The 27,341-nt window shown below is 39.3% G+C and overlaps 1 protein-coding gene across 2 annotated transcripts in view; it reads left to right on the plus strand.

Annotated features, from left to right (window-relative positions):
- CDH8 (cadherin 8) overlaps positions 1 to 27,341 on the plus strand; it is a 354,111-nt gene that overhangs the window by 133,536 nt on the left and 193,234 nt on the right. The window lies entirely within an intron of this gene.

Raw genomic sequence — 27,341 nt, forward strand, 5'->3', positions numbered from 1 at the left:
AGTGCTTTTAGTTGGTCTAATTGGGAGCAGTACTTGTTGGAATTAATCGTTTCATTTTCCGGAAGGATCTCACGATAGAGGACTCCCTTCCAATCCCACCATATGAACAACATCACCTCCTTTGAGTGAAGACCGGCCTCTGGTGTGGTTGGTGGTGGTTCATTTCGCTTGCCCCACGATCTCTTCCGTTCCACATTATTGTACAGTATCCACTTTTCATTGCCCACCACAATTTGTTTTAAAAACAGAACGTTTTCATTATGTTTAAGTAGAGAATTGCCTGCAGAAATACGGTCAATAAGGTTTTTTCGCTTAACTTATGTGGAAACCAAACATCAGAGCGATGAACATAACCAAGCTGGTGCAAATGGTTTTCACCTCTTGATTTGGATATTTTGAGCATGTCAGCTATCCTCCCACATGGTATAACACTGATTGTTCTCAGTTAATGTCTCAATTTGATCACTGTCAACTTCAACTGGTCTACCCGACCGTGCAGCATCATCCAGCGAGAACTCTCCAGCATGAAACTTCACAAACCACTTTTGACATGTTTTATCGGTCAAAGCACCTTCTCCATACACTGCCCAAATCTTTTTTTGCGTTTCAGTTGCATTTTAACCTTTCTTGAAATACGGAAGCATAATATGCCAAAAATGTTGCTTTTTTCTTCCATCTTAATTTTAAAATGGCTACGCACAAATTCACCAATTTTGATAAGTTTTTTTAAAATGCACACTGATATGACAGCTGTCACAATACAGTCTGACAAAATAGTTTCAAATGAAGTTAAAGATAACTAAGCGCTACTAGAGCCATCTTGCAGCCAAAAAAACAAATGAACTTTTTGGCCAGCCCAATACTCGGGTGCTTTCCCGTTGCTCTGAGAAATAAATGTAGGTGGATTTGAGTCATTTTACAATAAATAAGGGTCACCTTCTACTTTTCGACCACTGTGCCTTCTCTCACCATCCTACTTCAAGAAACTAGAATTCACTTGGACTTCTGCCTAACCTCCACACTGGTTGTCTGGATTCATACTGCCCTGTTCTAATGCATCCTCTGATTATGACATGTTCCTACTTACCGAACTTCAGTGTTTCTCCATTGCTTTTCAGATATAGATCAAAATTTATAACAGGACTGATAATGTTCTGCACAGTGTAACCATGCCAACATCCCTATATTTTCTAGCTGTACTCTCTGCCTTACAGACCTGTTTTTTGTCCTTCAAGTATGAAGGCCTCAGAGTCTCCACACATGCCATTGATTTTGCCCAGAAGACTCTAATTCCTATTCATCCTTCCAGTCGCAGATTATCATCACTTTCTCCAAGTCTGTTAAAGACTTCATATCATTCTGTCTTTTCCTTCATACAAATGATCATTGATTGATTAATTCCCTGTGGAGCTCTCTGTGCTTGGCTGTAATAAGCTCCCTTAAGTTGGTGGAACATGTGCTTCCATTGTTCATTGCTCTCCTCCAGGGCCCATCACAGGGCCAAACATACAGTATCTCAGAAAATATGTATTAAACAAAAGGAAGAAAGTTACAAATGTAGAAAACAAACTTATAACCATAAGTAAGGAGGAGTAAGGAGGAGTAAGGAGGGGGAGGGATAAATTGGGAGATTGGGATTGACATATACACACTACTATATATAAAGTAGATAACTAGTAAGAACCTACTGTATAGCACAGGGAGCTCTACTCAATACTCTGTAATGACCTATATGGGAAAAGAATCTAAAAAAGAGTGTGTATATGTATATGTATAACTGATTCACTTTGCTGTACACCTGAAACTAACACATTGTAAGTCAACTAAACTCCATTAAAATTTTAAAAAAAATAAACAAAAGGGAGGTAGGGCTGAAATAACGTGCAGTGTTCTCTCAGAAGATTTCAATGGCAGTTAGGGAAACAGACAAGACCTTGGTGCAATGAGATTAGGGGCATAGAGAGTTGCTTTTTCATGATCGGTGGTCCTGAGTGGTGCAGTGGAAGAGACTGGGAGAGGTTCAGCAATGATGGAGGCACAGGACAGTTTGGGAGAATGATGACGAGTATCTGGTGCAACTGATAGCACTCAAAAAATGGTGAAATAAACTTCAATGTCTTATAAAAAACATGAGGCATTCTGGTGTTGGAATGTTATCATCAAGCTCTGTACTGCCTCTCAGATTGACAAGGCAACTGATCCTGAAATGTGATAAAGAGGGAATTTCTTTTAGATGATATTGTGTCTTCAGTCTCCCTACACAAACCAAACTGATGTAGAAATGAGGAAAGTCCAGTTTAAGTGAAAAAATGCTCATGGCCTCCTTCATCTTTCCTTTTCCCTTTTGCTGCTCAAGTTACTCCCTCGTATTTAAAATAAATTCCTCCTAAAACAGTAACATTCTTTCCCTTGATAATTCAATATAAATGAAGTTAATGTATTCATTATTACCTTTTAATTTTTGGTCATCAGAGGTAAGAGCATCATGAAAACCCTGGGAATAACAATTTAATAGTCTTCTTTATTTTTGAGGAAACTCATTTGTGTAGGATTTAGACAATGGAATATGAGATTCTCTGTATCGTCTTTTATTTTTCAGTGGCTTTAGAAACTTACACAGGTCATGGGGGTGAATACACTAATCTTATTCAGATATAAGGATGAAAATCTTCAGGTGGTAACTTAGATAGCCTGTTATAAAATAGGATTTAATATATAACATGAGATACTCAATGTAGAGTGAAATCTGTGGATCATGGAGACCCCTCATTAAACATGCAAATTTGGATATATTATGTCTCTCCCCTGCACATCCAATTTATTATTTTTAGAATGGTATTCCTTTACTGTTATTTAGGAAACAGTAATGTACTTAAACAGTAAGTTTGATGTACCTGCAGCAGTGATACTTAATAGGCATTCAATAACTGTTAATTAAGAAATAAAAATAATAGCACATACAAAATACCTGGGCTAGTGTCTTGCACATTGTAGGTGCTCAGTAAATCAATACCATTAGCATCCTCATTATCAACATCATTATCATTACCATTGCTACTATTCTGAGCCAACACTGCACTGTGCAATTTCATCTGACTTTATGTCTGCACAAATCTAACAGGCAGGTGTTTTTGTTTTGTATAAAGAAAATGCAGTAAAGCAATTGGCTAAGAGTCTCAGCAAATATGCAGTGACTCTCTTCATTCTTACCCACAAACACTTTAACTAAAACATGGTTCTGTACCTCCAGATGAAGCATACCATTGTTATTTACTATCTATATATTGTTATCAAAATCACAAATGCTTTTAAGGTATGGCTTTATTCAACTTCTTATTATCCCCAGACTAAAGCCTTCATAGTGATGTTAGAATACCTTAAACGAGGGGAGGAAGACTGAAACCCTTCTTCAACTTAGGCATCACTTATTCAAGGTGCTCCTTGAGCCATGTTTTTCAGAATACCTTGCCTAGGGAGAGAAAACGGAAATCATTTGTCAGTCTTCCATCCATCACTGATAAGCAGAATAAGTATCCAAAGAGAAGTTCACATTTGTCTAACATATGACTAGATGGCCAGCTCTGTGAAGGCAGGACCTTTGCTCACACATGTTTGGCATGGTGTTTGCATGAATGATTTGCACACAGCAAGCCCTGATGCATGTTTTTGTTTACGTGTAATTTTTTCAACTATGACCAAAAAAAAAAAAAAAACCCAACAACCTTGTAACAGTGTGATTCTAGTCTCCTTTCTTCTTAGTTTGTAACTTACTGTTTATGAATTGCAGGTGAATGCAATTTCCAAAAATATTTCTGTTAACCCTTGAAAGGAGCAAAAGTCTTTAATATTTTATCGCTCTTGCACAAATGTATTCTCTCTCTCCCTCTCTCTCACACACACGCATTCCCTTTCTCTTAATTCTCTCATTTCTATATGTTGCGGTATATGTGTGTTTGTCTGTGGATTTGTGTAATATATACTGTCTAAGTTGGAGAGAAAATGCTACTTTCTTTCCAAATCAAAGAGAAAAATGTGTAGAGTCTGGAACGACAACAAAAATAGCTGGCTTGCCTCACAGTCTCTCTACTCTGAAATATAAATTCTATCCTGAAGGAAATTCTCTTTTCTGTCTAGAGTAGTTTTCTGTCCATACATACACAGTTAGTGAAATATGTGCAAATTCTGAAGTCTTCATAGGGACATGTGAGATCATTAATTTTGTATTATCTTGGCAAAAATGGGGGTGAGAAATTATTTATATTGTGGGCTCTGATTCAAGGCAATTCAAGTTCAGAAGGATTGAGTTTCAGCAAATGCCTAGGAAGTCTCTTCCTTTGTCTCTTTTCTTTTTATTTTTTTTTTTAAGAATTCCACATTCCCCATTTACTTCCTCATGAGTTTGTCAGTTCCACCCATAATGTACAGCATCAGGTTGTCTTGTGCTAAGAAGATGATGCAATTATTTCTTTGTAATGGTGTTTAAAGTAATTGTGCCTGATTTCAATAGGTTTTATAGATGTAGTGGTGTCTGAAAATGATCCTCATCCTGGTGACAGAGAAAGAAGTTAACATGCAAGGGAACTGACACCTAATGTGTAAATATATTTACCACAATTATCTTTATAGATGTCTTAATGTTTGCGTGAGATTTTCATATGTTTTTGGATGGGGTTGTATATCTTCGTTATGCTGTTGGTTTTCCATGATAGTGCCTGCCGTAAAGTGGGTAAAGCAGTGTCCCGAGGCGCACACTACTTTGTGTGTGCCCTCCAAGAGTGGAGTCTCTGTTTCCCCCAGTCCTGTCGAAGTCCTGCAATCAAATCCCACTAGCATTCAAAGTCTGATTCTCTGGGAATGCCTCCTCCTGTTGCCGACCCCCAGGTTGGGAAGCCTGACGTGGAGCTCAGAACCTTCACTCCTGTGGGTGGACTTCTGTGGTATAATTGTTCTCCAGTTTGTGAATCACCCACCCAGTGGTCATGGGATTTGATTTTATTGTGATTGTGCCCCTCCTACCATCTCATTGTGGCTTCTCCTTTGTCTTTGGATGTGGGGTATCTTTTTTGATGAGTTCCAGTGTCCTCCTGTCGATGATTGTTCAGTTAGTTGTGATTCCGGTGCTTTTGAAAGAGGGAGTGAGCACACGTCCCTCTACTCCACCATCTTGAACCAATCTTACAAAGGATATAATTTTAATGACTATACTTAGATCTGTTACAATATATTAATTTTGGAGAAATAAAAAGTAGGATTAGTATGAAAACTATACTGCATACCATACTTCTTACTTTGCCATCCTAAAGAAAAATGAGTTATTCTGGTGATGACACCCTACCTTTTGGTGGTAAGCCACTATCATTACTGGAAACCATTGGGTAAAAATAAGGACATTTATGAGTTATATCCTTACTAACACTACACTAAAAATGTAACACATAACAAAAGGTTAAAAAGCACACCTAGATGTATTTCCAGCATCTTGAGCAGCAGTACTTTCTGTACAACCTTCGAACACAAAGAGGTAAAGGGAATTTTTCAGTCTACTTTTCCATAAAATTAGAAACTTCATAATTGTCTTACCTTACTCAGAAGGTTGTAAAGTTATAAAAAGAAGCTAACACATTATATAACACATTATCTTAGTGGCTTTTTTTTTTTTTTTTTTTTTAACGTCAAAGATACCTGTATTGATCTGGTATAATAGTACCATTACTGTTCACTTAATACATTGGTTCCCTAATTTGAGTGGGCATCAGCAGGACCTGGAGGACTGGTTAAAATATAATTTTTCAGCCTCACTCACAGAGTCTATGATTCAGTATGCCTGGAGTGGAGCCAAGAATTTACATGTCTAACAGGTTCTTAGAGGAGACTGATGCTGCTGGCATGGAGACCACACTTTGAGAACTGCCTGCTTAGTGGTTGACTAGAGTGCCATACTTCCTTACTTGGAGTTCACTCCATGTGGCATCTCTACCTGGTAGGGTGCCAAGAGATTCTGAAAACAAAATATGAGAGGCATGACACATCTTTGTGAGGTGTTAACCAGAACCTTTGTAAAGCTATTTCATATTTTAAAGAAATAACATTGAGGGGCTTCCCTGGTGGTACAGTGGATAAGAATCTGCCTGCCAACGTCGGGGACACAGGTTCAATCCCTTGTCCAGGAAGATCCCACATGCCACGGAGCAAGTAAGCCCGTGCGCCACAACTACTGAGCCTGCACTCTACAGCCTGCGAGCCACAACTACTGAAGCCCGTGCGCCTAGAGCCCGTGCTCCGCGACAAGAGAAGCCACCGCAATGAGAAACCCGCGCACCGCAACCAAGACCCAACGCAGCCAAAAATAAATTTTTTTAAAGATAAAATAAAAAGAGAAAAAAGAAATAACGTTGATATATTAGGGAATGAAATGCAAAAACTGTATGATATATTCTGAGAAAAACGCAAGACCTCAAAGTAGTTCCAAGTTTGTAACTGTCTGCTACCTATGACAGCTGTCACCTGATGTGGCTGCCTAACTTACTAGAGATTTTCAGACACGTCCAATCAAATATTCTAAAATTAGGGGCTCCACAAGGGTAAGTGCTATATTTATTTACCTAATATTGAATCCCTAGGCTCTAAGTTCAAGTCTGGCAAGAATGGACCCTCAACAATCTGTGTGGTCCTAGGCAAGGTTTCTTCTGTTTTAATCTGTGTCTGGTTTGCTGCTTTAGGAAAAAAGGAACAATGATGAAACCACTTCACTGGGGAAGTAATTTTCTCACTTGGGCATTTTGTATTAATTCAAGACAATGTTTGAAAGCCTTTACCAAATACAGTAAATGCAGGGAGAGCTTACTGTGAGCCACACAACTATTTAATAACAGTGAGTAGGCCAGTGGATGTGTACCATTGTATATGAAATTCTTTGTATGTGGAACCTGGGAATTTCATGTTGAACCAGTTCACAGTGTGCTTCTTCATTAGGTGGCCTGTGTGGTTTACAACTCAGAAAACACTGCTACAGAGGTTTTTGATTCCTTTCAGCAACAATGCCAGCCTGGGGGATATGCTAGCAAATAGAGGCAGGGTGAAAAATTCAACCTGCCCCAGGCTTGTGTAGGTAAATTAAAAATGTACTTGACACTTGTGCTTGTCTAAATAACTAATCTTTTTATGATTTATATAATATTAGCCACTGTTTGCATTATTTATTTCCATTAGTAAAAACAAACATTCATACAAGCTACACTGTAATTATAGAGAGAGCATTAGAAGTGTCCTGATGCCTTAGCACTACAGAAAAATTACAACATATAGGTTTAAATACTTACAAAAGTGAAGTTTAAGCTGTTATCTTTCACAATTCTCTAGGCTCTCCTGGATGTTTTTCACAGTGTTTGACCCCCGTCTGTCCCAAATTGTACCTGACAGCTCTTTAGAATGCAGGTGCTAATTAACTTCTTAACACTTTGCACTGTCCTAAAAGCCCAGCCTTCTCACTTCTGGGTCTCTTAAGGTGTCTCTTTGACCAAAAAGAGGTGTGTTTCCACAGTGAGTATGTATTACTTTTATAATTAAAATCTTGAAGCAACATATAACTTTTTGAATGTGTGTAAGCCCCCCTTCTTCTTCTGACTCACAAATAGCACTCTTCCAGGGACCTGTGTGTGATGAAGTATATTCCTTGCCCCCTCCTCTGAGATTTCAGGGGTAAGACCTCGGGATCTATTTGCATTTTAAACCCAGCTTCTCAGGGGATTCTGGTTCTGATTCACTCTGAGCAGGGTTCTTTTCACGCTGGACACACTGCTCTGTTTTCTGACATACTGCACTTTTTTGATAGTTTCAAAATATGTCCTGTGAGTCTCTCCATGTTCTATTCTCAAATAACTGCTGTGTTCTGTTTCTTTTAGTCATACAGGAGCAATATTGTTTAGTACATAGAATATAGGACATAGCACCTAGCATAGTACAGTATTGCACAGTGCATGCAGTTTGCTATTAGTTAGAACCAGTTTCTGACTGCAGGTCCCACACCTGTCAGTTATGAGAACCTACGCCACCTACCTAAACATTTTAGTTTTTTTCCTTCATTTTCTTTTCTCTTCTCTTTCTTTTTTTAAAAAGTAAATCTATCTATCTATTTATTTATTTATTTATTTATTTATTTATTTATTTTTGGCTGTGTTGGGTCTTTGTTGCTGCGCACGGGCTTTCTCTAGCTGTGGCGAGCGGGGCCTGCTCTTTGTTGCAGTGCGCGGGCTTCTCGTTGCAGTGGCTTCTCTTTGTTGCAGAGCATGGGCTCTAGGTGCACGGGCTTCAGTAGCTGTGGCCTACAGGCTCAATAGTTGTGGCTCGAGGGCTCTAGAGCGCAGGCTCAGTACTTGTGGTGCACAGGCTTAGTTGCTCCGTGGCATGTGGGATCTTCCCAGACCAGAGCTTGAACCCATGTCCCCTGCACTGGCAGGCAGATTCTTAACCACTGTGCCACCACGGAAGTCCCTCTTTCTTTCTTTTTTTAACAGTCATTATTTTCTCTTATTTACCTTTGGTTGTTTGAATTTTGTGTATCCTGTTTTATCTTCAGGATTTTTAAAAAACTATCTTAATTTTTACTATTATTATAACTATTACTAATGATATTCTAATTGTTTTTAAATAATATTTGTTCTATCAGAGGGTAACAATAAAAATGTTTGCTCATATTTTGAATTCTTTCTTTAGAATAACCCAAGAGATAAAATTACTAAGCCAAACGTTTTGAGTATATCTATATGTATTTCTATCTATCAATCTCCTATCTATCTATCTATCTATCTACCTATCTACCTAATTTGTTTTGTTTTCCTGGCTGTACCAAACTAACTATTGGGGTGCTTGCTATTATAAAATTATTCTAGTTCTGTGAAAAATGCCATTAGTGATTTGATAGGGATTGCATTGAATCTGTAAATTGTGTTGGGGAATCAATTTTGACAATATTGATTCTTCTTATCCAAGAACACGGTATATCTTTCCATCTGTTTGTATGGTCTTCAGTTTCTTTCATCAGCATATTATATTTTTCAGAGTACAGGACTTTTGCCTCCTTTGGTAGGTTTATTCAAGGACCTACTGTATAGCACAGGGAACTTTATCCAAGGTCTTATAATAACCTATAATGGAAAAGAATCTGAAGAAGAATAGATGTAGAATCACTTTGCTGTATACCTGAAACTAACACAACATTGTAAATCAACTGTACTTCAACAAATAAACAAATTAAATTATTCTAAAAATATCCAGGTAGAAAACTCATCTGTAATTGAGTAGATGAACGAATTAAAAACAAACATTTATTGGGTACCTATCTATTCCTGTCCTTTTTTAGGAATGTAAATGTGCTTTAAATCTAATTTTTAAGGGTTTATGTGAGGTCTAAAGGATATAATTAAATCAATCTGGGCGAGAAACATGGTGGTTCCTTTATATTTGATGGTAATTATCAGTCTCTAATTAAAAGAAAAGATGAATATTTGAAAGTAAAACAGTCAATTGACAGTGGATTTTTTAAAGGAGGCTAAAGTGATGTGGACTTCTCTAGAAATTGGTGGATTTTTCCCCTTTATGCTTTTTCTTCAATGGAGCATCATGTGTGAAGTCTGTATTTAAAAATTCTCCTGATTCCTCATTATTTGCTTGAGAAATCTGGAGGACTGCTCAAGGTAGCTTCCCTTCCTGTATGAAATACTGTCTTGAAAATATTTCTCTGGAGAATTTAAAAACAAGAAAAACCCAGATTCCACTCTTTTTAGACATATCCCGGTGCTCCTCATTTCACACATTTATACTCAAACATGTACAAAATCTTTTCTCCCACATTTTTCTTTCTGCCTGGAGAAGAGCTGTAAAGATATTAATTGTGCTTCAGTTATAAATGGATTGCCAAAAGGGACGGAACGGGTTGTGTATCTCATCAGCATGCCCTGTCTGGTATAAATAATGAGACGGGAACTTGGAAAATTGGATATTTGTGATAAAAACGAGATGTGATATTATGAAGTCCCACCAGTTCCTTCTTCTGGGTACATTGATTTTTAAGGCATTCTGCAAGACTGCTAAATCAATGATAGTCTGTCACAAAATGTTGGTTAAAAGGGCTCTATTACAGGGGTCAACTACAAATTAGCCCAAAGGGTAAACACAAAGGTGGTATAAATGTTAAAGAGAAAAAAGCTGCAGATGTTGTAAAATATAGTTGGAAAGGCACAGCTGTTGAAAAACATATACAGTAATTTCTCTTATTCCACCTAAGGTTATTAAATGTGGTAACTAGGAAGAAGTGAAAAGAGTGGAAATGTAACTGAATTGAACTTTATTTTATCATTTCAGTTATTTTTATCATTTCAGTTATTTTTAAAATGAACCTGGGATCTTCTTCGATGGGTCCCCACATTCTCTGTGTGTCTTTCAAATCTATGTTTTGCTTTTACTTTTTGTTAGAACCTAGTAAAGTTACTTTTCCCGGCATGGTATCATGATTAAAATTTAAACAAATCTAAGAAAATATTGATATTTCCAAATGTGTTATACAAATAAATTGATGCACAGTAAGTTGTTTTCTAAATAAATCCCAAATTTGGACAAGGTCTTACCTTAGTGTGATCAATATTTAGGAATGGAATAAAAAACCTCACACACCTCCACACACACATATGCCATTCATTTCTGATGGCAAAGTCAATATATTTGTAAATCACAGAATACCCTTGAAGTTGAACTGCCTGCCCTGTCTCATATCAGGGAAGGTTTCATTGACACACCTCCAACTTGCCATCCATCTTTCCCAGCAGTAGGACTTGGAGTCAATCTCCTCTGTACACACACCTGGAACCTACCCTAAGTTACAGCCTATGCAAAGATGTTTCTTTCCATGCCTCTCCCTGGTTAGGCTGTGAATCCCCCAAAGTCCAGGAAGGAACCGTATTCATTTTTGATACCCCAGGGCCAAGCACAGTTTGATGATATACAGCAATCAATAAATATCTATAGAATGAGAAGAAGGGACTAAGAAAGGGAGAGTAAAGAGAAAGAAGGTTACAGAGACAATCTAAAGAAAAGATGAGATAAAATACTAATTCACTTTTCCTGTTAAGCTACTTAAAAGTGTGGTCCATGTCAGATTCATCAGTACATCTTCAGGGCTAAAAGTGTAATCAGTCATAGTCTATCTATCTCATCCTCTCTTCCTCTTTGTGGGTTTCTATCCTCCCACTTTAAAAAAAACCCTCAAGATGTTGGCAGATCCTTGATCATTTTTCGTAAATTTGGTGCCTAGCCTTTCATGTATTCTTTTGGCTTTGCTGAGATTTTAATTAAGGCAAGTAGACTTGCCAATATATTTTTTTCCCCAACTCTTTCCAAGCAAGCAGGTGCCAAGGTCTCACTACATTCTTCTAGTTTCTATGCTCTGCTTGTTTTATATGGCCACACTTAACTTCTTCCTATACAGCTGTAGAAGTCCCTTTCCTCTCCCACATCTCTTAGGATGAACTGGGGGAAAGAAAACAGACTCTTAACTGGCATCCAGGAATCCCTGTATCCAGGAATGAGCTAATAGTACCAGAGATGCAAAAGATGGGGTTGGGAATTGACATGGATCAACTTGGGTTTTAAATCCAATGATTATTTTTCTTTGAGGTGAGGTACCTTTGCCAAGGCTAATTTTCCAATAACAGCCCTCGTGTTTTTGATTATTTGTCAGGGTTATATATGTGTGAATTTCTTAGTTATATGGTTAGGTTTCAGACATATGACTATTTATGGTAAGATGCTGGAACTCCAGAGTTGAGCTCTTGGAGTTTGAGGGGAAAATGAAACAGAACAGTGTTTCTCCACTTATGGACTACATGTCTTAATACATTTATTTAGCTTCTTTGAGCCTGTTTTCCCACCTAAAAATGGAGATAACAGTTTCAGCTTTATAGATATATTTGGAGGATACAAATGAATAAGGAAAGATAAAGGACCTGGCATAGTATGTAGGACATAGTTGGAGACAATTAATGGTATCACTATGTCTGTTCCAACCAGAATTTGGGATTAGGACCAAGTGATATCTCTCCCTTTCCATACTGAAAGTCTCTGCTTTTATGATAGGTAAAATTTAATTTAAAATACACTAATACCAAAGTACAAATGATGTATGCCTTTCTTTTTCTTTTTAATAGAGTAGAAATGTTGTCTTTGGATCAGATAGAACTGGACTTGAATGCCAGCTTTTTAAATTATAACCTAGAACTTCGTTAATAAAAGACGGTGGTAAACAACAAACATTTATTTCTCACCATTCTGGAGGCCTGGAAGTCAAAGATCAAGGTGTCGGCAGATCTGGCGTCTGGTGAGAACCTGCTTCCTGGTTTGCAGATACCCATCTTCTTACCATGTCCTCACATAGTAGAGAACAGAGAGAGAGAAGCAAGGTGTCTTTTTCCTCTTCTTCTAAGTGCACTAATCCCACTCTGAGGGTTTTATCCTCATGAACTAATTACCTCCCAAACGTTCCATCTCCTAATACTATCCCACTGAGGATTAGGAATTCAACATATGACTGAGGGAGGGCACAAAAAAGTAGTCCATAGCACCCTGTTTGTGAATTTTTGTAAGGATTAAGGAGCTTCCCTATGTAATGTCAGTGGAACATCTAGCAAGGAGTGGCTCAGATTCAAGAAATGTTATCTCCACTTATTTTCTCCAGTTTAAGTAGAATTTCCTTAAGCACATACTAGCAAGATGGGCAGAAAGTACTTATTCTTGTGGATCATAGGAAACTCCAGAGGGATTTACTCATCACAGAAAAACGTCCACTAGACTTCAAGCTCTATCAGCAGGAAGGAGAGTCCAGCTCTTCTCCACCCTCCATCACCAACCCATCCCTGGCCATTGCTCACCCTTTACTATCAAAGGATTTTGTTGATGCATGCTCTCATGGAACCTCCTAGTCCAGTTCTCTGCTAGACCTGTGCTTGCCCTGGGTGGAAGGTAGCCTTGTGACTATTTATCCACTCCATGATAAGCTTGGCTTTGATGCCTAATTTTCAGACTTGGGCTCTTACTGATCAGCCTTCATGGATGTGACTGCAGCCATCCTTGGTACAGGCTTGTGAAACCTAGACAGGCTCCAACCTATCACCTGTGGAACCTATCATCTTTATCATCCTTCCTAGTCCCTGGGAGGGTCTTTACTCCTGGTAAAAACACTTTCCACCCTCTAAACACCTCCCCACCCAATAATGTCTTCAGTCCATCATTTGTTCTATAGGAAATTTTCACAACCTTATATAAGGGTTTGATATCATACTAGCTTTTGTTTACAGCCACAAAAGTGGGCTTCTCTTGAGGAAGACAAGATCATGACTACCCTCAAGAGGAATAAAAATCTCTACTGTTTCTTCACTAACAACCTAACATATGAAAATGAGACAAAAACATAGAAATAACACCTATTTAAAATATCAGTGGATCAATCTGCTGTATTAATTTCTGAATATGTGTTCCTAAAGAAAATAACCATTCATTCATTTATTCAGTTATTCACTTAGTACATATTTATATGCAGGGCACTTTCTGAGATGCTAGAGAGAAAGATAAGGACATTGAGCCATGTTTTCTGCACTTAAATATGTAAAGTTCAGAAGCATATGGTGCTTGTGTAGTAGTTACAAGGGCCAGTTTGGAAACTTCTGGTTTTGAATATAGGATTTATCCCTTTCTTTTTGAAAGGAGATAATCATCACAAATGCTCAAAGCCTTGTTGCAAACGTTAAATAAATAAATATTTTATACCAGGTGTTCTTAGCATTTGTACAACTAGGACAGTGTGGAGCTATGTTTATGATGTGATAAAGGGATGAAGCCACATTAGAGAGTGAGTTAATTCTGGAGAAGAAGATTAGAGGGGAAAGTTGAGCAAATAAGAAAGAGTATTGTTTTCAAGAAGCTTTCAGTCTGAAAAGGAAAAATCTGTATGCAGTGCAATTTATATATAAAAGTAAAAGGTGCCCTGAGAGACAGTCAGATAAAGTATTTTTAGAGTTCAGAAGAGGGAACTATTCAGCTTAGGAATCAACTAAATCTTGAATCTGTGTCTGAACGACTTAGGTGGATGTATTAGGGATAGGAATGTACTTGCTTGATCAAGTCTGTCAAAAAGTGTAAAAAGAAAAGTTGGGTAAATTAGAGAACTCTGGGTGATTGGTGTAAAAAAGCTGTCCAAAACTCATTTCTAACTTCGTATTTTCCTAAGAAAAGCTCCAATCTGATTAACCTCTTTCATGGGGGTTCTTCCTGATTTGCAACCCCATGTCTGAACATTGACTCAAGATCATCCTTTTTCTTAAATCTAATCTTAAATCAATGTCCCCTCCTCCCAGAAACCTTGCTGTTGCTGTTTGGCTGCCCTGTGTTATCCAGGTCCTTTCTTTGACCTACAGCACTTTATCACATCATTTTTGTTCGTTATTTAATTTTCTGCCTTTCCACTAGTCCGCCCTTCAAGAAAGCAAGAATCTTCTGTCAAGTTTCTTAGGTGCCTAAAAGAAGGCTTGACACATCACAGGAACTGAATAAAAATGTATTGCAATAATAAAGGGCCCAAACAGGAGATCAGCCCAAGCTAATTCACCTCCATTTTAGCTGGCGGCATATGTAGGATGGCATATTTTGGATGAATTCGTGAATACTTATTTTTTTTAATCTCTGTGAAACTATAGCACTGTAATAATTGCCCAATTAAGCCTGTTTTGTCTAGGACTTTCCCTTCCCAAAAGCACAACAGCTCAGTGGCTTTTCATGTTGCCAGGTTTGCAATTTGATAGGAGAGTTACTCATTTTGTATTTCACATTTAGGGGGGAAAAGGTAACTATGTGATGTGATAGATGTCAATGAACTTGACTGTGGTAATCATTTCACAACGTATACATATATCAAATCATCACGTTGTACACCACTTTAAATATATTGCAATTTTTTTGTCAATTATACCTCAGTAAAGCTGGGGGGAAGAAGAAAGAAAGAAAGGGAGGCAGGGCAGCCACGACCACACTACTGAAATTTTTAAAAGTCCTGTCTTTTAACTAGAAAATTAAGCTTATTCTAAAAGAATAAAAACGAACAGCCGCTGCAATGGTTATATTTTTTCTCACGCATCTTGGCCCCAAAGTCTCACTTCATCAAATGTAAATAAAGTAGTAGCATGCCCTGGAGAGCCCAGGGATGTGGCTTTATACAATGTCCCATCACCCAGGGAGTGCTGATTGTGTGGTACCTTTATGGAGCCTTAGAATAACAACATCAAGTGGGTGATATCATTCCCATTTTTTAGGTTAAGAAACTGAGCCTTAAAGGTGTAAAAAAAAAAAAAAAAAAAAATGCCCTTGCTGTGTGAGAGTGGCAAGTCATTGATGTAGAATATGATCTGTCTTATAATAAGATGATGTGAAAAAAATCTTCTGCCGTTATAACCGTGGCATATAGGTGTTTTCCACTGCATCATGTCTTCTAGAAATAAACTTAAAGATTGGCACAGTTTCCTGTAATAAAGTGAAATGATGTGAAAGCACTGCTAAAATAAACTTCAAACACTGTTGGGACAGAAACTCGGACTTTGTTGCACATTCTTGTACCCTCCCCATCTAACTCTGAGCCCCGCACACAGCATGTAATATGCAAATAGGCTTTGTGCGAGTGAATGAATGAATTCAGATAATAAAACAGAACAAACAAAGCTTCCACCTACTGCAATCCTGACACACTGTAGAAGATGCCTGCAGTGCCACTGGTAGGATAATTGTACAAGGTCAGGATGGAAATAGCTGTCAGTCTAAAGCATAAATGATGCTAGTTTCCTTCTTAAGCATTTATAGGATTTTGTTCCATAGGTACTGGAACAGCAAAGAAAAGAACAGGCCGTCTAAGAAAAGAAAATATACTTTTTTTCCCCTGTTGTATTATAAAAGAGTCATTCCGATTCTGAAAGTGTTTATTTATGCACATGAAACTGTAAAACAGACAGCTTATTAGTTTTCACAACCAGGCCTCCAATTGTCCTCATTATAGGTTTGCAAAAGCAGTGGGTAGGCCACCATCCTGGCGTTGTTTGGCCGGGATATAGAAGGCATTTCTCTCCTGTGCGTAGTAAACATGGCTGAGATTTTACAGTTACATATTTTCATACAATATTTTTCATTTCTCTCACCCGATGCACATTACAGATGTTTGCTGAAATGATGCATGGGTGAATAGAAGACATCTGTGTGCTCCAGTGCGTTTTCTGAAGTGTTTAATTATTCCAGAAACTTTCAGGCTTATTTTAAAAACACAATGTTAAGTGTGTATGGAGGTTTCATTAAGCTACAAAACTGTTTATACCTCGAAATGCTCCAGAATATAATATGGAAACTGAATTTTATTTCCCCAGTTTACGTCTCAAAACAGAGCCAGAGAAATGACAGGATACATTTTGGTGCTGTCCATCCACCCGACTGCAGTTAAAAATCTGTCCCTGTTCCCATAATAAATTCAATTTGGAGCCTGTAGAATTTGGCAGCAACATTTCACTACAGGCTGAGAGCTGGCACAGGAGGAAAACACCCAACGAGCAATGGCTAGGCCTTTGCAAAAGAAGATGGCGTGGGACATGGTTGTTTAGGATTGCACTGTGTGGTATGTGTCTTCAAAGAGAGGTTTCTGAAGAGAAACGGCAAGCGGAGGCCACCTCGGCATCCTGTTCAATTGCAGGATTGATCACCAACGAAAGAGAAAGGTTAAATCTTCTATTATCACCCTGACATAACTTTCTAGTTAAACAACAGTGGTTCAGAGCACAAGTTCCTAGAAGGAAGTGGAAACCTGTCTTCTTGCTTATAGGTGAACGAAACCCAAACAGATGGTACAGTTCACTATTTATTTCCCGCAGAACTTGGTCGGGAAGAATTCTTCATACACAGGGTCTTTATTCTCGTCTTACCCCTAGATTCTTCATGACATTTTTTTTTCTTAAATTCCATATATATGTATGAGCATACGGTATTTGTCCTTCTCTTTCTAACTTACTTCACTCTGTATGACAGACTGTAGGTCCATCCACCTCATTACAAATAGCTCAATTTCGTTCCTTTTTATGGCTGAGTAATATTCCATTGTACATATGTGCCACATCTTCTTTATCCATTCATCCGATGATGGACACTTAGGTTGTTTCCATCTCCGGGCTATTGTAAATAGAGCAGCAATGAACATTGTGGTACATGACTCTTTTTGAATTATGGTTTTCTCAGGGTATATGCCCAGTAGTGGGATTGCTGGGTCGTATGGTAGTTGTATTTGTAGTTTTTTAAGGAACCTTCATACTGTTCTCCATAGTGGCTGTACCAATTCACATTCCCACCAGCATGTTGGGTGCATAAATATTTACAGTTGTTATATCTTCTTCTTGGATCGATCCCTTGATCATTATCTAGTGTCCTTCTTTGTCTCTTCTAATAGTCTTTATTTTAAAGTCTATTTTGTCTGATATGAGAATTGCTACTCCAGCTTTCTTTTGGTTTCCATTTGCATGAAATATCTTTTTCCATCCCCTTACTTTCAGTCTGTATGTGTCTCTAGGTCTGAAGTGGGTCTCTTGTAGACAGCATATATATGGGTCTTGTTTTTGTATCCATTCAGCCAATCTGTGTCTTTTGGTGGGAGCATTTAGTCCATTTACATTGAAGATAATTATCGATATATATGTTCCTATTCCCATTTTCTAAATTGTTTTGGGTTCGTTACTGTAGGTCTTTTCCTTCTCTTGGGTTTCTTGCCTAGAGAAGTTCCTTTAGCATTTGTTGTAAAGCTGGTTTGGTGGTGCTGAACTCTCTCAGCTTTTGCTTGTCTGTAAAGGTTTTAATTTCTCCATCAAATCTGAATGAGATCCTTGCTGGGTAGAGTAATCTTGGTTGCAGGTTTTTCTCCTTCATCACTTTCAGTATGTCCTGCCACTCCCTTCTGGCTTGCAGGGTTTCTGCTGAGAGATCAGCAGTTATCCTTATGGGGATTCCCTTGTGTGTTATTTGTTGTTTTTCCCTTGCTGCTTTTAATATGCTTTCTTTGTATTTAATTTTTGACAGTTTGATTAATATGTGTCTTGGCATGTTTCTCCTTGGATTTATCCTGTATGGGACTCTCTGTGCTTCCTGGACTTGATTAACTACTTCCTTTCCCATATTAGGGAAGTTTTCAACTATAATCTCTTCAAATACTTTCTCAGTCCGTTTCTACTTCTCTTCTTCTTCTGAAACCCCTATAATGCGAATGTTGGTGCGTTTAATGTTGTCCCAGAGGTCTCTGAGACTGTCCTCAGTTCTTTTCATTCTTTTTTCTTTATTCTGCTCTGCAGTAGTTATTTCCACTATTTTATCTTCCAGGTCACTTATCCGTTCTTCTGCCTCAGTTATTCTACTATTGATCCGTTCTAGAGTATTTTTAATTTCATTTATTGTGTTGTTCATCGTTGCTTGTTTCATCTTTAGTTCTTCTAGGTCCTTGTTAAATGTTCCTTGCATTTTCTCTATTCTATTTCCAAGATTTTGGATCATCTTTACTATCATTATTCTGAATTCTTTTTCAGGTAGAAAGCCTATTTCCTCTTCATTTGTTAGGTCTGTTGGGTTTTTATCTTGCTCCTTCATCTGCTGTGTGTTTTCCTGTCTTCTAATTTTGCTTATCTTACTGTGTTTGGGGTCTCCTTTTTGCAGGCTGCAGGTTCGTAGTTCCTGTTGTTTTTGGTGTCTGTCCCCAGTGGCTAAAGTTGGTTTAGTGGGTTGTGTAGGCTTCCTGGTGGAGGGGACTAGTGCCTGTGTTCTGGTGGATGAGGCTGGATCTTGTCTTTCTGGTGGGCAGGTCCACGTCTGGTGGTGTGTTTTGGGGTGTCTGTGGACTTATTATGATTTTAGGCAGCCTCTCTGCTAATGGTTGGGGTTGTGTTCCTGTCTTGCTAGTTGTTTGGCATAGGGTGTCCAGCACTGTAGCTTGCTGGTCGTTGAGTAGAGCTGGGTCTTGGCGTTGAGATGGAGATCTCTGGGAGATTTTCACTGTTTGATATTACGTGGAGCTGGGAGGTCTCTTGTGGACCAGTGTCCTGAAGTTGGCTCTCCCACCTCAGAGGCACAGCACTGACTCCTGGCTGCAGCACTAAGAGCCTTTCATCCACATGGCTTAGAATAAAAGGGAGAAAAAGTAGAAAGAAAGAAAGAGGATAAAAGAAAATAAAATAAAGTAAGGTAAAATAAAATAATTAAAATAAAAAAATAATTATTAAGAAAAATTTTTTTTAAAAAGAAAAAAAAAGCAAACGGACTGATAGAACCCTAGGACAAATGGTGAAAGCAAAGCTATACAGACAAAATCTCACACAGAAGCATACACATACACACAAAAAGAGGAAAAGGGGATAAAATAATCTATCTTGCTCTTAAAGTCCACCTCCTCAGTTTGGGATGATTCGTTGTCTATTCAGGTATTCCACAGATGCAGGGTACATCAAGTTGATTGTGGAGATTTATTCCGCTGCTCTTGAGGCTGCTGGGAGAGATTTCCCTTTATTTTCTTTGTTCGCACAGCTCCCAGGGTTCAGCTTTGGATTTGGCCCCGCCTCTGCGTGTAGGTCGTTGGAGGGCGTCTGTTCTTCTCTCAGACTGGAAGGGGTCAAAGGAGCAGCTGATTGGATGGCTCTGGCTCACTCAGGCCGTGGGGGCGGGGGGGAGGGAGGGGCACTGAGTGCGGCGCGAGCCTGCGGCGGCAGAGGGTGGTATGACTTTGCACCGGCCTGAGGCGCGCTGTGTGTTCTCCCGGGGAAGTTGTCCCTGGATCCCAGGACCGCGGCAGTGGCGGGCTGAACCGGCTCCCCGGAAGGGAGGTGTGGACAGTGACCTGTCCTCGCACACAGGCTTCTTCGTGGCGGCAGCAGCAGCCTTAGCATCTCATGCCCGTCTCTGGGCTCCGCGCTGTTAGCCGCGGCTCGCGCCCGTCTCTGGAGCTCCTTTAAGCAGCGCTCTTAATCCGCTCTCCTCGCGCACCAGGAAACAGAGGGAGTTTTCCCTTACTCCCTTCCGGCTAGCCGTGGTGCACTAATCACTTCAGGCTGTGTTCTCGCCGCCAGTCGTCTTCCTGCGCTCCAACCGACGCCCAAGCCTCAGCTCCCAGCCCCGCCCTCCCCGGCGGGTGAGCCCCGCCCTCCCCGGCGGGTGAGCAGACAAGCCTGTTGGCCTGGTGAGTGTTGGTCGGCACTGCTCCTCTGTGCGGGAATCTCCCCGCTTTACCCTCCGCACCCCTGTTGCTGTGCTCTCCTCCGCGGCTCTGAAGCTCCTCCGCTCCGCCACCCGCAGTCTCCGCCCTCAGCCTCCGCCCGCGAAGGGGCTTCTGGTGTGTGGAATCCTTTCCTCCTTCACGGCTCCCTCCCACTGGTGCAGGTCCCGTCCCTATTCTTTTGTCTCTGTTTTTTCTTTTGCCCTACCCAGCTACGTGGGGAATTTCTTGCCTTTTGGGAGGTCTGAGGTCTTCTGCCGGCGTTCAGTAGGTGTTCTGTAGGAGTTGTTCCACGTGTAGATGTATTTCTGATGTATCTGTGGGGAGGAAGGTGATCTCCGCGTCTTACTCTTCGCCATCTTCCCCCTCTCCCCTCAGATTTTTTCTTAAGCGCACTAGGTCTGTGCTGTGTTGTAATTGGGGGTGGGGTACGGGGTGCACAACAAACAAACCAAAAAAACCTCTAAAAGTGCATGCCAGTCATGTACAGAATAACCCGAGAGCATAGTTTGATAAAACTAAAAAAAAAAAAAAAATGGATTTCGCATGACACGTTTAAAACTTCCAGGGCCAGGTGCTTCAGCTTCTAGTTAGTCAACAAGTTACACAGGTATCATGAAATTATTGCCCTGCTATTCAACAACCAAAAAGGGTTGTCATTAGCAACACCTGTTCCCCATTACGTCTTGTATTGCCTACTACTCGGGGGAATTAATAAGGAGGATGAGGGAAGATGGGTTGAGGGTTTAGTTTTATTAAAATAACGAAGGCATTTGCATCGGTTGCTGTGACCTGTTAGGCCTCTGATCTTTGGAAAGTCTGAATGTTTAAGTAACATATTTTCAGATGATGATGCCAGACGCTCTTTCTGGGTATTGTACATACTGAACTTGGATCAGAGTAGCCAAAAGGCCAAATCAAAGTTGGAAGATGATATTAGGAGGGCCAGTAATGCATACCTTTCTGAATTTCAGCTATTGCAAAGGTTCTGCTGTTTTATTTTTTCACTTGCTATTGAAATGCTTATTCTCTGAAAATGTATTGCAAATGAGTCTTGCCAAATGGGGCTTGTGTTCTTCTTATCGTAAGAGTTTTAGCTTTTCCAATGCTCATATTTTCGCGCTGCACCAAACCTTTGTTTTTCTGCTCAGTGTGTCAGCACCAGCATTTTTTCTTTCTGACTAATGTGCAGAATTGGTGTGCTGTCTTGCTCATAAAGAAGTAGAGCCTAGCTAACAGAGCTGCCCTACCCAAATCCCAACATCTTATTTTCCGGAAGACCTTTCATCTTAGTTTGTCAGCAAACTGGAACCTCTAACCTGACAGTGTAAAATTGTTGATGGTTAATTTTTCTTGTAGTGTTTGCTGTCATTATAGGGGGCAGATGTGTAGGTTCTGCTGCTAATGGGAGGGGACTTTCAGGTGTGGCAAGAGGCAAACGATACTGGAGCCCTCTGTTAATTAAAATCCAAGCAGCACTTTGGCAAATTGCACTTAACCAAGAAGCTAAATGCAGAAAAATGGGTTTATTAAAAGCAGAATTCACCTTGGAGTTGACATGCTCACACTTGACTTGATACTAGCGGGATGAATTGTGGTGACAGGGATCATTTTTATTGACAACAGCTGGAAATACAACAGCTATATTATTATAATTAGGATCAGCATCAAGTTGGATTATAATAGGGGCTTTCTTGGAGAAATGGCACAGTGTCAAATTTATAGTCACTAGCTAAATGAGTCTCTTGTATCCTCGACAAAGGGACAAAAACAGTTCCAAATGAAAACACAAACAGAGAATCCTGTTGTTATATTTGCTGGGTATTACTCAGGGTCCTATTTATCACACACCAACACTTGCTGCTTTGAAGAAACATTATCCCTCAAGGTTTACACTTTTCAATTTGCCTCTGTGGTCTGCATTCTGCATGCATTTCCATGGAGAAGCCTATACCGCAGCTTGACTAGAAATCTTTTCTGCTGTAAGATTAACCTCAAAGCATCCATTTTTCCCCCTCTGGGTAATCACTTGACAAATGCATCCACAAAACCTCTGCACACATTTATTCCAGTGTACAGGTACATCAACAGTCTTGAATCACTATTAGGAGAAATATCATCCTTGACGGAAAGCAGACACCTTTGCATTTCCAGGTGTCTGAAGTTGAAGGATGTGGATTTCCTGGGAAGCCAGACAACAGGCAGAAATATCCTGGAGGAGGATGTGGGTAAAAGCTTGTCTTAGCTTTGTTACAGTCCCCAGCCCAGTGGTTCTTCTTGGGAAGCGTGTGGAATTTGCATGGACGGGGAGATATGACACTCAAATATGGGAGATATTCACTCACATAACATTGAGAAACTTGTATTGAGGATGTGTCCAGTGCCTGGTCTTGTGCTGGCTACATCAAAATACATTGTATTTTTGAACCCACAGCAATTTTATACCACAGAGCAAATTGACTGGATGAGAGAATGTGAGATTTGTGTGTGTGTGTGTGTGTGTGTGTTTTCTAAGTCACTTTCTTATTAAAGACAAGAACATATTGATACATTTGAGAATACCTTTTTGTGTTTCCTCTTCCAAATTTAAGGAAATGAGCTATTATTTTTTTCTTTTCCATTATGGTTTATCACAGGATATTGAATATAGTTCCCTGTGCTATACAGGAGGACTTTGTTTTTTATCCATTCTGTATATAATAGTTTGCGTCTGCTAATCCCAAACTCCCAATCCATGCTTTTCCCACCTTCCTCCCCCTTGACAACCACCAATCTATTCTCTATGTCCCTGATTCTGTTTCTATTTCATAGATAGGTTCATTTGTGTCATATTTTAGTTTCCATGTATAAGTGGTATCATGTGGTATTTGTCTTTCTCTTTCTGACATACCTGAGTTAGTATGATAATCTGTAGTTGCATCCGTGTTGCTACAAATGGCATTATTTCATTATTTTTTATGGCTGAGTAGTATTCCATTGTTATATATGTACCACATCTTCTTTATCCATTCCTCTGTCGATGGACATGTAGATTGTTTCCATGTCATGGTTATTGTGAATAGTGCTGCTATGAACATAGGGGTGCATGCCTCTTTTTGAATTACAGTTTTGTCTGGATATATGCCCAGGAGTGGGATTGCTGGATCATGTGGTGATTCTATTTTTAGTTTTCCGAGGACCCTCCATACTTTCTTCCACAGTGGCTGCACCAACTTATGTTCCCACCAACAGTGTAGGAGGGTTCCCTTTTCTCCACATCCTCTCCAGCGGAAATAAGCTACTATTATAACGACTAGGCAGGACTACACTTAATTATAAATTACAATATCCACCACCACTTAAAATTGTAAAAGACTAGTTTATTATTCAATCTCTCATGTAGATACACATAATGTACATGTAATTACAGTGACAGTAAGCTCTCAGAAATATTGAGTAAATAACTCTTCTATACTGTTTGCATAAATTATTATATTTAATTAACTCAGTAAACCTAGGATATAACAATTACTGTCACCTTCCTGTTTTACAGATTAAGGAATCCAAGCTTAGAAAAGTTTTGTTACTTGGCCGAGGACACAGAACTAGTAAAAGTTGAGGATGGAATATAAAACAGGTGTTCTGGTTAGAGACAGTTTGACTTCAAATTTATCTTCTCAGCCACTGCTGTCTACTTACTAGTATCTCATTTGATCCTCACATAAAACTTTGAGGTTTGAAGAATAAAAACTATTGTTTTTGTATGTGAAAAAACTGAATCACAGAGCAGAGCATGTAAATGATGGAGAAAATGGTCCCCTACTCTTGCCTCAATGTTAGGTAATGTGATAGGAGTCCTCTCATAATAAGATAATATAAATTTATACTAACTAATGAAAATAGATGTAATCTTCATCAGTCTTGTAACAGTAAATTCTCAAGGAACTATCCCCAACTTCTTTTGTCTTTCTTAAATTTTTATTTATTTATTTATTTATGGCTGCATTGGGTCTTTGTTGCTGTGTGCGGGCTTTCATTGCGGTGGCTTCTTTTGTCACAGACCATAGGCCCTAGGCGCATGGGCTTCAGTAGTTGTGGCTCACAGGCTCTAGAGCTCAGGCTCAGTAGTTGTGGCGCATGGGCCTAGGTGCTCCGCGGCCTGTGGGATCTTCCCGGACCAGGGCTCGAACCCGTGTCCCCTGCATTGGCAGGCGGACTTCCAACCACTGCACCACCAGGGAAGCCCCCCAACTTCTATTTAATAAGAAATAATCTCCATGACTGTTTATGCAGTAGGAGTGGTTTAAAAATTACTTCATTTTATATACAAATCTGAGCAAAAGTTCTTCACGGTAATCAGGGTAGAAATTAATGCTTCTATGGAGAAGAGTGAAGTTAAAATTTTAAAAGTCTGGTGCCCACTCCAGTTGTTCTAAACTGTGGCTTTACATCAGATTGCCTGAGAAGACTTTAAAAAGTATCCCACCCTCATCCCTGTATTGCCAACCCACAGATCTGAAAGGAACCCTAGGGATCTAAATATTTTTCAGAGCTACATTCTAATCCATGAGCAGAGGTGATACTCACAGGCTTAGCATGTGGTAATTTCTGTTCTAGCCCCTACATATATTATTTTGCTTGACCCTCACAGTAACTCTAATATTCATTGTAGATTTGAAATCTGGGGCTAAGACAAGTTAAGTGATTGGTCCAAAGAGAAAGAGGTACTTGTTTCAGAACATTCCATATGGAATTATTCCATCTATGAAACTATTAACCCCACGCTACTCTGTCCAAATACACTCACCCCACAAATATATGCAGAGATACTGTCATTGTTCAGACACTATCTAGATTTTTTTTTTTTCCCTCTGTGAAGACATTTCTTAATTTTAGAGTCCCTCACTAGAAGGTAAATTTGTTGATGACAGAAAGTTTTTACTTTGTCACTTCTCTTTTTCCAGCCTAAACAGAGCCTGGTACAAAATGCTCACACTGACTAACTTAGCATGATACAGATTATAGAGCTTGACTCTATTTTCCTGATAATGTGTTATTTCATAATGGGGGAAGATCATTTCTCCTAAAAGAAATCTAAATAAATACACAACAAAACAAAGGAAAACAAAAAAGTTATTGCGTGGTCTTCTGCATGGAAGAGTTCACCCTTTCTGATCAGTCTCTGAACTCACTTCTTTCAGTAATTCTTGAATCTTTTTCTCGCAATTCATTTTTTAAAATCTTACTCAGCTTACCCCCAGTTGAACATTTTAGATAAACTTAATGCAAGGACCAAAACAAGAAAATAAGCGTTGAGACCCATATTTATTGTCATTACCCAGTGTCAATGTTTTGTCACCTCTTAACTGGACTATTGCTGTAAACCACATAACTCATCTGATCACCTAATCTTCTATATCTCTGCCTCCAGCTGAATCTGCAAGCACTAATGGAGGAGCCTTCTACCTAGGGTTGATCCCTAACTGATATATTTTCTCTCTTTCCTACAGGATGAAGCCAACTCTCCCCATCTTGACATTCACGTGCCCTTGTATTTTGTTCTCAGCTTGCATCTCCAACCTTAGCTTTAATGGCTGGCTTTTCCAGACATCTCTCCTCCTAGAAAAATCTAGTCACTTTTATCTTATTATCCTCCTCTCACCTGGAATGTTTTTCCTCCATTTCTTCTCCATCCCACACAATATTCAAATAACTGCAAATACTGTACTTTCATGTCCTCATTTCACCAGCTCGTTGATGAGCTACCTTTGAAAGTGAGTCTTTATTAATTATTTTTTTGATACCGTTCCCAGTATCTGGTGGAATGTATTACACAATTGACATTCAGAGCATTTTTTTATTTCTGACTGTAGACTTTTGTAGCACCTCTGAATCATCATTCTGAGTAAAAATTCCAATTTTACAGGACAATCAACTGCTTGACAAATATCATTACATTGTCCTCTGTAGTGACTGTAATTCAAAACACTTCAGAAAGATTTTGATTGGCAAGATTTTGCAAAGGCTCTGCATTGTTTCAGCAAACGTAGAGAAATGCTGCTCAGATCCACCCTCAGCTCCCTTCAGGTTTAAAACACTCTTCCCTAAGCTGCTGGGAGTGTTGACAATTGACAGCTCAGGGCTGATGATCCCTCAGCTGAAGATAGCTCCCTGCACCAGGGCCAAGCCTCCATTCTCAGGGAGGTTCCCACAGCCAGTAACTGGTCAGTGCCAGAGTATAAAGTCCTGGATGGATCTCCTCAATGACTATTCCAGCTCTAGAGGGGAGACCACTGAGGTCTGTGTTGTAGCTGCATCATTGCCCAAGTGTTCCTTCTGCTCAGACTTGTCCTTTTCACTTTCCCACAGATGTTGATCAAAGAGACTCTTCAGTAAAAATTCAAGAAATTTTCATCTTAGAATCTATTTCTAGGAAACTCATTTGTGATAGCTACCTACCGTTTGTCATGAAATCATCAGATAATTTATTCATTCGTCCATCAGTTAGCAAATATATGTTCGATAATTATATGTCTGACGCTTACTGGGTGAGGAAGACATTGACCCTGCCCTCATAGAACATGATTCTGTTCCCACACCAGACTTCTCCAATTTCTCCCCACTTTCAGCAATTCCCAGAATTTCCCTCAGTCTCTCAGACTATTTTGCTTTTACTTATGCTTGACTTTTGTTTAGAATTCCTCCCCTGCTCTTCTTCTCCTGGTTAAACTCTACCTGTCTTTCATAATTCCACTCAAATGCACTGCCTCTCAGAAAGCTGTCCCTGACCGTATCCAGTCTTGCTGGATTAAGTGAGGGATCCAAATCTGGGGCTATTGCATTCAGCTGAATGTCTAGGTACATTTGTCTCTTCCCTCCTCTTCCCTCCCACCACCAAACTGTAAGCTTCTTGAGTGTAGATTTTGTTGTAATATATATATTTTGTATCAGGCAAGCTGAATGTGTTCAATTGCTAAATGAATGAGTGATTAAAAATAGAAAATTAATCTGGGAAAAAATTAAGGTTTTGATTCTGTTATCCATAGGCCCA

This window comes from Tursiops truncatus, chromosome 19, assembly GCF_011762595.2.
Source record: "Tursiops truncatus isolate mTurTru1 chromosome 19, mTurTru1.mat.Y, whole genome shotgun sequence".
NCBI lineage: Eukaryota > Metazoa > Chordata > Mammalia > Artiodactyla > Delphinidae > Tursiops > Tursiops truncatus.